Below are 9,422 nucleotides of genomic sequence, written 5' to 3'. Positions count from 1 at the left end.
TTGGTACATGATCCTTATCACTAAACAATGTATATCTCAATAGAGAGAGAGAGAGAAAAGCTTACAAGATAATATAAAGGATATTGTAGAATCAGAGAACCTATATATGTCAGAAGTAAAATATTTTTTAAAGACAAAGTAAGTTATCGTGCATATATGATCGGCGCACGACACTGAATTCTGCCAGGCCAACTACAACAGTATTTTCTTCAAATTCTTGTTACCAATTTTCATATTTTTTTTTAATATTCTATAATTTTCTTTATATTGCTGATCCTTTGTACATACATAAGTCTTTTAAGAGGGACTGGAAGCTGAATCCTCCTATTATTATTTATTATTGAAACTTGACATAATGGCTGACGAGCCTTATTACCAAAGGAGAGTAAGACAAAAGTTTACAGATATTATAAAGAAGTATCATTTACCATCAGAAGTAAAACAATTTGAAGAGCTGTGAAATTCTTGGGTATTATATTTACCTAATCTCCAAAATGTTGTGGTAAAGAGAGGAAATTGTAATGAGTGTTGGTACCAAAGTGAGAATAAAAAAACACTCACTGTTTTTAGGTCACCTTTCGAAATAATTATTAAGCAAAATGATATAAAAGTTAACTCTTCGTTTCTTATGAAAGATGTAATATTATTATTAGTAGAAGCTATTCAAAAAGAAAAGAGAAATATTCATGTATATTGGGATTAATTAATAACAAATATGATAAATTTATATACATTTTTTATAAACATTAAATTTAATTTAAATTTCAAATAACATTAAGTATTATATCAAATTTTGGAATATAAAAACCATTAACTAATTTCAAATATATTTCATTGGAAAATATTTCACATTCATTATTATAGAATAAATTTAGAATATTGTTATATGTTACATTTGAATTTTTATGTTTATTTATAATATCCCAAACTTTTAAAATATGAAATTCCGTCTTATCAATATATAACGGATCTATTTGTAGATAAAAATCAATTTCTTCAGAATTTTCGAGGAATTCACTCATTTTTCTAATATTTATTAAAAAAGACATGATTATTCAGTACTATTCCAAGGAGTATAACTTCAACTAAATTAATGTGAAACATCAACTTAAACTAAAATTTCAAATGATGATATTAACATTTAGTGATTATTTAAGACACCAGCTAGCTCTAGTAGCCAATGTGATGAACCAATTGGCTTATAATGTCAGGTGTGAATAATTTCCTATAAAATTTTGTAAAAATACACTTATATATGTCGATTGAAAAATTTGCTTTAAGGTTGTTAGAGAGGTTCAAAACCTCTTTATCCTCATAGGATGGGATAATCTTAAATATTTTGGCTAAGTTAACATTAGGAATAATATATAAAATTCTTTTGAAAATTTCAAAAATATCATGTGATGATCCCAAATATATCCTTACATTAGCAAAAGTAATAGTACTTTGTTTGGCTTGAAACTCAAAGTGCATATCTTTCGTTTCAAAAGGGTCAAAGGTTAAAAAAAGTTACATTTATTTTGACATGGCTTACTCCTTAAAATCCTTTCTTCAGGAGTCCTGAGAACGGTTGGTAGAGTGATACACAGCCTATCAGGTGGTTCCAGTTCCTTAATTGCTTCGCCATATCTCTGGGCATCTTCTTTTCTTATTTTTTTTGTGTGTAGAAAGATAGGTCGACATAAATGACGACGACGAGGGCGGCGTTGAGGAACTTTTGTCATCTACAAACGAAATGAAACAAATAAATAACTAAGTTGTGTGTTTGTTAGTCATTATTTGTTTGGTAATTGAAGGGGCTGGGCCGGGTTAAGTCTTAGAGAATAAGGAGGAGAAGGAGAAGGAGGAGGAGGAGGAGGAGGAGGAGGATGGGAAGGAGGAGGAAAAGGACGAGAAGGAGGGGGAGAAGGAGGAGGAGAAGGAGGAGGAGAAGGAGGAGGAGAAGGAGGAGGAGAAGGAGGAGGAGGAAGAGGAGGAGGAAGAGGAGGAGGAAGAGGAGGAGGAGGAGAAGGAGAAGAAGGAGGAGAAGGAGGAGGAGAAGGAGGAGGAGAAGGAGGAGGGGATTGGGAACTTTTAAAAGTCATAGAAATTGTACTGGAAAATTTATCTAGATAACTAATTGGAGGAGGAGAAGGAGAATGAAAATGAGATGGTGGGTGTGTTGTGGCAAGGAAGGAAGATTGATCTAGAGAAATTAGAGGAGGAGAGTAAGTAGGAGTCCAATTAAAATCTTCATCCGTCATTTTTTTTTCCATATTTTCAGTTTCCAGTAACTCGGAAAATGACATGCTTCTTTTCCTTGTATCCTGAATTTCAGAATCTGGATCTATAAAAAAAAAAATAAAAAATAAATAAATAAATAACCAGCTATGGCTAGGAAAATCTTTTGCTCTGATTTTTTCATTTTATAGCCACCACATCTGTCCTGAGTTTCGGACAAGGAACTCGGCAGTTATACACTTGAATTGATCCTATGAAGTATGTATGATCATCACCATTCTGTATCGCAAAGACTACAAGATTATGGCTAATAATATCTTATCTCTGTGAATGGCTTCCAGGGTCACGGCACCTTAAAAACAGAAAAGATTTGCAACTCACCTTTTACTTTACTGGAGAAATCTCTTGCTAAACCCTTAGAGAGGTGATTTATAGTAGGGACCCCATGGTCCATACTGTTGGGTGTAGCAGGGACACACTGATGTATGTGGAACCTCGAGTCCTTTAATATTTATACCCTGACAGGATGGGACTCTCCCGGATGGAGGCAGGGGGGTGGGGGAATTCTGTTGAGACCACTAGAACGCACAACACCACCCTGACACATCGAAATAATACTCTTACCTTTTAAAAAAATGAATACAATTTCACATAAGATATTTCTTCTTGTTTTGTTATCAGTACGAGTAATAGTTAGTCACAATCCCCATTTATATACTGAATGTGCAGTCAACGAAAATGGAAAAAGATTGACAATATTTGAAGATTCAATTAAATTTTGGTTTGTAAGAAATAACCTCAATTTTATAATATCTATTTATTACGATAGAAATTTAAATGAATTATTAGGATATAATAATACAGAACAACATAAATGGTTAAATGCAGAGTTAAAATTTGGGAATGTTTCACAACTATTTATATTAAATAAATTTCAATTACCAATGAAAAGACGACTGAATCAAAACACAACAAGTAAATTAATAGGAAGATTTGTAATATTTAGCCATATCAATATTCTTCTAGGTTGCCCTCAAGGCTGGCCATACAGAAAATTATCATCATCAATGAAATATGATTTACAAATTGCTGCCTCAGGTAACGAAGAGGAATATCTTATTCTGACGCCCTTAGCAGATACCTATGTTAAGTTTTTAATAGATGGTCAAAGAAAGACACTATGTTTGGATCACAGTCATTCACAAATAAAGGTTGTAAATAATGTTAATAAATTATCAGAAAAGTGTGATACCTTAAATAGAATGTCGTCTGTTGTTATCAAATTTGTGTACGATGAGAATAATATTAAAATATTGGATGAACAAGATAGCATTCTTGACAATATAACAACATATAATAATAAGACTCGTCCTATACTTAAAGTTCTTCGAGAAGATTTAAATGTTACACTCTATATAGCACAGTGTATTGGTAATTGTAAAAAAAGTATTGATTCGCATGCTATTACCTATATGCATCAATATATGTTTGTTTTGAGTATAATAATAATTATAATTTCAGTAAGTTTATTAATTATTCAATTATATTATATTATATGTGTTAAAAGTAAAAAAAAAAAAAAAGGCAGGAAGAAATAGGAGAGTATATTTCATACGAACTTCCCGAACCACTTTAAACTAAAATTTATGTTAATAAACATCAACATCTCATCAAAAACTTAAACTATTTCTTTATCAATGTCTAATGTATCAAAAAATGCCCCAAACCCAAAACCCCAAACAACCATTGGAATTTAAAACACAATTCTTGAGATAATCCAACATGATTTGATTGATGTGTATAGTTAATCTGGTATACTAATAACGGTGTTTCCTCTTTGAAAAGAAACGATCTAGTACTACTTACTATCGGATATATATAGCAAATATCTTCATTTTTACTAAAAGTTCGGCTTGAAATGAAAGAATTCAACAATGTTAAGTTAATAGGAAGTGCACACTGGTTGTTTTCTACTCTACGTATTTCTACTCTACTTATTCCTTTAAAGAGTAGAATTTCTTTAGTATGTTGAATACCACGATTCAAATTACAAATTATTCTTCCCTCTAATGTTTCCAAAGGGTTATTTAATTTAATCTTAACCGTGGTCATTTTACATTCATATATTTTACATCCTATATAGTATTTATTAGGATCTGGAAAAGTTTCGTATAATAAGCGTCCCTCTGTTTCTTCATTTATATCTACATTTATAGTTAATTTTGGATATAAGAAATAAGAGTATGTATAACATGCACCACATGTTATTGAAAATGAAATATTATAAACAGTTGGGATCATTACTATTTCTTTAAATAATTTTGTTTTTGATTGTTGATGTCTTGTTTGCCATGTAGGATGGAATGGGTCATTTATAAATGTCATGTATGGAGTTTTAATAGATAATGGAGCCCATGGAATTATAGAATGAGCAAAACAAACAGTAGTAATATTTCTTACGGTCAATATTAATAATAATACTAATAATTGATTCCAATCCATTACCTTAATTTATAGGATTAATGACTTTGATTTTCTTGGTCACACACTTCTTTATATAGTGGATTTTTTTTTTATATTTATTCATTATAAAAGGATATAGATATTTTTTATTAGGTAAGATTACAATTATGATTTCAATCCATACCCCTAAAATGAAACTTGCCAGCTACATAATTGGTCAAGCAAGAGGATCAGCTGCCATTTGTGGAGAATATGCCTCTGCTACATTAGGCGTGTTGAACAATTATAAAGATATTAAAATATATTGCCTCATTGGGAAGGACTGGCTTGTTGATAAACTTTCAAACTTCATTCCCATCGAATATTCAGGTTATACACTTGTAAAAAATGAAAAAACAAAAAAAGGAGGGTTCATAGCAATCGCTGAATTAATACATCCGGAAGATGTACCAGTATTGATATACTTTATTGAGTCTCCGTCAATACGAGTATTGCTACCTAAAAACTACATTACATGGAAAGAACAAATTACATCAAAGTTCACAGTTGCAAATGGTACCCTCGACAATGGAGAACCTCCCAACTTTTCCGATATTGTTGGAAGATTTTATGAAGAAGTAATAAAAACTATGGATACTGATGCCGAAAGATGTGGAATTTTTCCTTCATTTAAAACAGATCAAAAAGTTTGTAAATTGTATCCAGTAGATCTAAGGTTGACATTTATTCATCCCCGTTTTGAAATTAAAAGGAAACGAAAAATTTGTGAGTGGTTTAATGAAGATGAGTATAATATTCCATTTCTTTCAATATTCGAGAGGTTAAAAATACCTGACCTTTGTAATGCTTCTTCAACGACATTACATGAAAGGGAAGGTACTGCAAAGAGGACTATAAAATGTAAATTACAAGGCAAGAAAATTCCCATTGGTCTCTGTGTACCTTCGCTAATATTATACAAATTTGGTTATAAAAGGGCTGAAATATTGAAAGAGCCTATAACCTTAGGCGTAATGGCTTTAGGAACCAGTAATCAGAATATGGACGAAAAAACTTATGTCATGGGAGCCTTAAAGAAAAGATGGAGTTGTACTCGCAGGAGGAGTGGGCAAATAAATAGGTATCCACAGTATGTAAAGTGTTATGAGCCAGTTGGTCTCGTATATGAGTCTCAGATATTTGATAGATTCAGTCATAACCTAATTGATGGTTATATAATATCAAATAATGATGACCAATACTTATTCAGCCCATATGTCTGTCTTGGGTTACTGACTCAAAATATCAAAATCCTTCCTGTCATATATACTCATTTGCTATTCCCCAGAGGAAACGTTTTTGTAATTCAGAAGTCTGATGTAATCTGGTGTGTTCTCGGAAATTGCAAAGTGGCTCCTCCAAATACTATAGTTAATTGTATGAATGACCTCTAATTTTTTATAGGCTTTAGGGGACGTCGCACTTGGCCTACAACTTTCATGTTTGTTTAAGTTAATTTGTTTATATTTGAGTTAAAACGAATTAACTTAATTAAACTAACACAACAATAAAATCACTCTGCCTTATTAGGCAAATGGGGTCTTTTTTGCATAGTGGCTGAGAAGTACGTTCTATGCCAGAGAACAAACGTCTCGGCCTACTGTGCAAGAAAGACCCCATTTACCTAATAAGGCTGAGTTCATTAGATTATTTTTAGTCTCCTCACCTGTGTTCTATACTCTGTCAGAATCAATCAAAATAACAGTTTGTGAACTGGTAATAAATAATAAGCCCAAATACAAAATATAATTCTTTACTGATGAGTATTTAAACCAAACCAACCATATATATATTGAAAAACGAGCGAAACGGCATTTTACTTTTTTGTTCTATGAGTTTTTACATAAATTTTCATTATGCCGGCATTTTTTGGTACATTTCTGATTATTTCTTTTGCAAATACATCTATGATTTAAACAAGATAAAAGTTTACAGTGGCATACTAATTGTTTCAAGTGCCTATTATCACTGAGAAAGTAATTTGATTGTCTACGAACAATCTCACGAAACCCAAGTTGTTGATTCTTATTAATTTCGTTTGGCATTATTCTTTCTATTGTTTTATCAAAATCGTTTCTTGATAGATATTGGTTAATTGTTCCAAATTTTGTAGCTACACGATATAAATCTCTTTCATTGTCTATTTCGATGATAATTCCACTGATTGTTCGCATTCCTGTTTTGTGTTCCCTATCTTCTTTAGGTATTATCACATTAACAGTATCATATAGGCTAACAGGTGTTACATTTGCCGATGACAATTGTAACATTTTTGAGGCATTAGTTATCTGACGCTCATAAACTTTGCTTCTAATAGTTCCTAAATTTTCAATATGTAAATTATATGAATCGTTATTTACTTCAGAATTATTATTATCATTAGGTTTACCATCTTCTAAATTACATAATCTTCTATTTATTATTACTTTAGGCGACAGCACAATACCAGGTGATGATGGTGTTGGTGGTGATAATATAGGGGGTAATGAAGGTGGCGGTATTTGTGGCAGGGATAATATGGAAGTAGAGGCAGTTGTAGCACCAGCAGCAACAGTAACAGTAACCTCCTCAACCTCATCAAAAATTATTTCTTCCATGTCTGGCAACGGTGAAGAAATCTGACGCAGCAGCGGACTTGATGATGACAGGGAATACTGCAATTATATAAAAAAAAAAAATTAGTATACAGAAATTAATTGAGGACTCTTGTTTTCCAAGGTTGAACTGAAAACAAAACCAATAAATATTAAGGAATTTTACCTTTGCTTCTTTGCCTCTTTTTTCTTCATCCTCTTTGTCTTCTTCTTCTTCTTCTTCTTCTTCTTCTTCTTCTTCATTGTCATCATAGTGACAGTTATTGAACAATTGGCTATATATTGAGGGCGAAAGACGAATCTTCATAACTATTGGCGGTTCTATACCAAAAACTGCCTTGTAAGGCGATATGCCAATTCCACGTGAATATGCTGTGTTTTTGGTGAATTGCACAAAGGGAAGTCCAGCTGACCAATCTCGCATTTGATTCTCACACATCCAACTGCCAAGCATTTTGATTACATCCCCATTCGCACGTTCAATGCTCCCTTGGCTCTGTGGATGACGAGGTTTGCTATTAATGAGGAGCATGTTGGGCCACATTTCGTTTTTTAGCTCTTGAATCACCTCTGCCACAAATTCACGGCCGTTATCGCTCTGCAGAATTCGTGGGGCTCCCAAGAGAGCAAATATATCGAGTAAGTGGCGTGCCACTTCAATCGCCCGTTTACTGCGAAGAGCTCGTAAAACCGAAAACTTTGTTAAATGATCTTGATAATGTAAAATATATTTATACACACATCCTCCTTCTTTTTGCATATTTATTAAGTCCATTTGTCCTCGCTCCGCAAAACTGGTCGATACAATGGGCCGTATTACCCCCTTTTTTCGTCGAGGAAGTCGTTTCAAATTGCATATGTGGCAGAGTGAAATAAAGAGTTTCACCGATTGTTGAGTGACGTTAGCGATAGTTTTACTTGCTTCAAAATAAGTTCTTTTTTCTCCTCCGTGACAAACTGCTCTGTGTGCATCATAAATCGTATCATACAATTGCCCTTGATGTATGAAACGACGACACATCCGGCCAGGATCAGCTGTTGTTGTTCCTGTTGTTGTGGTTGTTGTTGTTGTTGTTGTTGTTACAGCCGTAGTAGAATGACGATTGTCACTGGTCAGTTTACGCTTGGTCCCCCGCTTCATTCTTCGTTCAGTTTCGTCGATGGTTACTAAGACGTCATCCCCAAATAGATTTTTGACATCATATCGAGACAATAGATCATATTCATGAGAGGTCTTTGTATTCAGTTTCAATTTAGCATTTTTGACTTCCTCGATGTATTGGGCTAATTTTTCTCGAGTGAAAATTTTCCGGCTTCCATGCCCACCTTTTTCCAACATTTGGCTAATTTTTAATTCAAATTCCTTTTTTTGTATCACCTCTTCTTCTCTCTCACACCCTTCATTAACTTTTTGTCCCAAAGGTAAAGACGTGGATGATGAAGGTAATGGTTCTTCATCAACACTAGTATCGTTATTATCACTTCTTTCTTGTTGTTTCTGTCCACATGTTAATGGAGAGGATATTGTAGGTGTGTCCTCCATGCTGGAGCAAAATCGACTGACTCTGATATTAACCCTCACACGCTGAATATTTTATATTGACCAATCACTGGCAGGCTTTCTTGGTTAAGCTGGCAGTTTACAGTTTGTGCTTATTTGACTAAATTATTCCTGTAAGACAACACAAACATTGTTGTTACATTCTAGGTCAATTATTTCAAGTTTCCGTTAAAATGTCAGTGTCATCAATATCTAGCAAAATTATTATAATACTTTGCCTAATGGGCAGAGTGCACTCATTGTATGTGGAAAAAAAAAAAAAAAAGGAACTAGACTAAAATTTAATTTATTGACTATCATCAATTCAATGTGTGTGTTGCGGGTTACAAACAAAAAATCAGTGTAGCATCATACCCTCCCTGAGAGAGTGAAATATCATCAGTTCAATGTGTGTTGCTGGTTACAAACCAAAAAAATTCAGTGTAGCATCATACCCTCCCTGAAAGGGTGGAGGGAGGTGTTAAACAATGATAGGGTTAATTACCAATGTTTGAATGTGGTTTGGGGAAGTTGGTTGACGGTTAGCCAATTTCCTTAACTCTCAA

This window comes from Procambarus clarkii, unplaced genomic scaffold (assembly GCF_040958095.1).
Source record: "Procambarus clarkii isolate CNS0578487 unplaced genomic scaffold, FALCON_Pclarkii_2.0 HiC_scaffold_96, whole genome shotgun sequence".
NCBI classification, from domain to species: domain Eukaryota; kingdom Metazoa; phylum Arthropoda; class Malacostraca; order Decapoda; family Cambaridae; genus Procambarus; species Procambarus clarkii.
The sequence above is the reverse complement of the archived record's forward strand: the minus strand, read 5'-3'. Positions refer to the sequence as shown.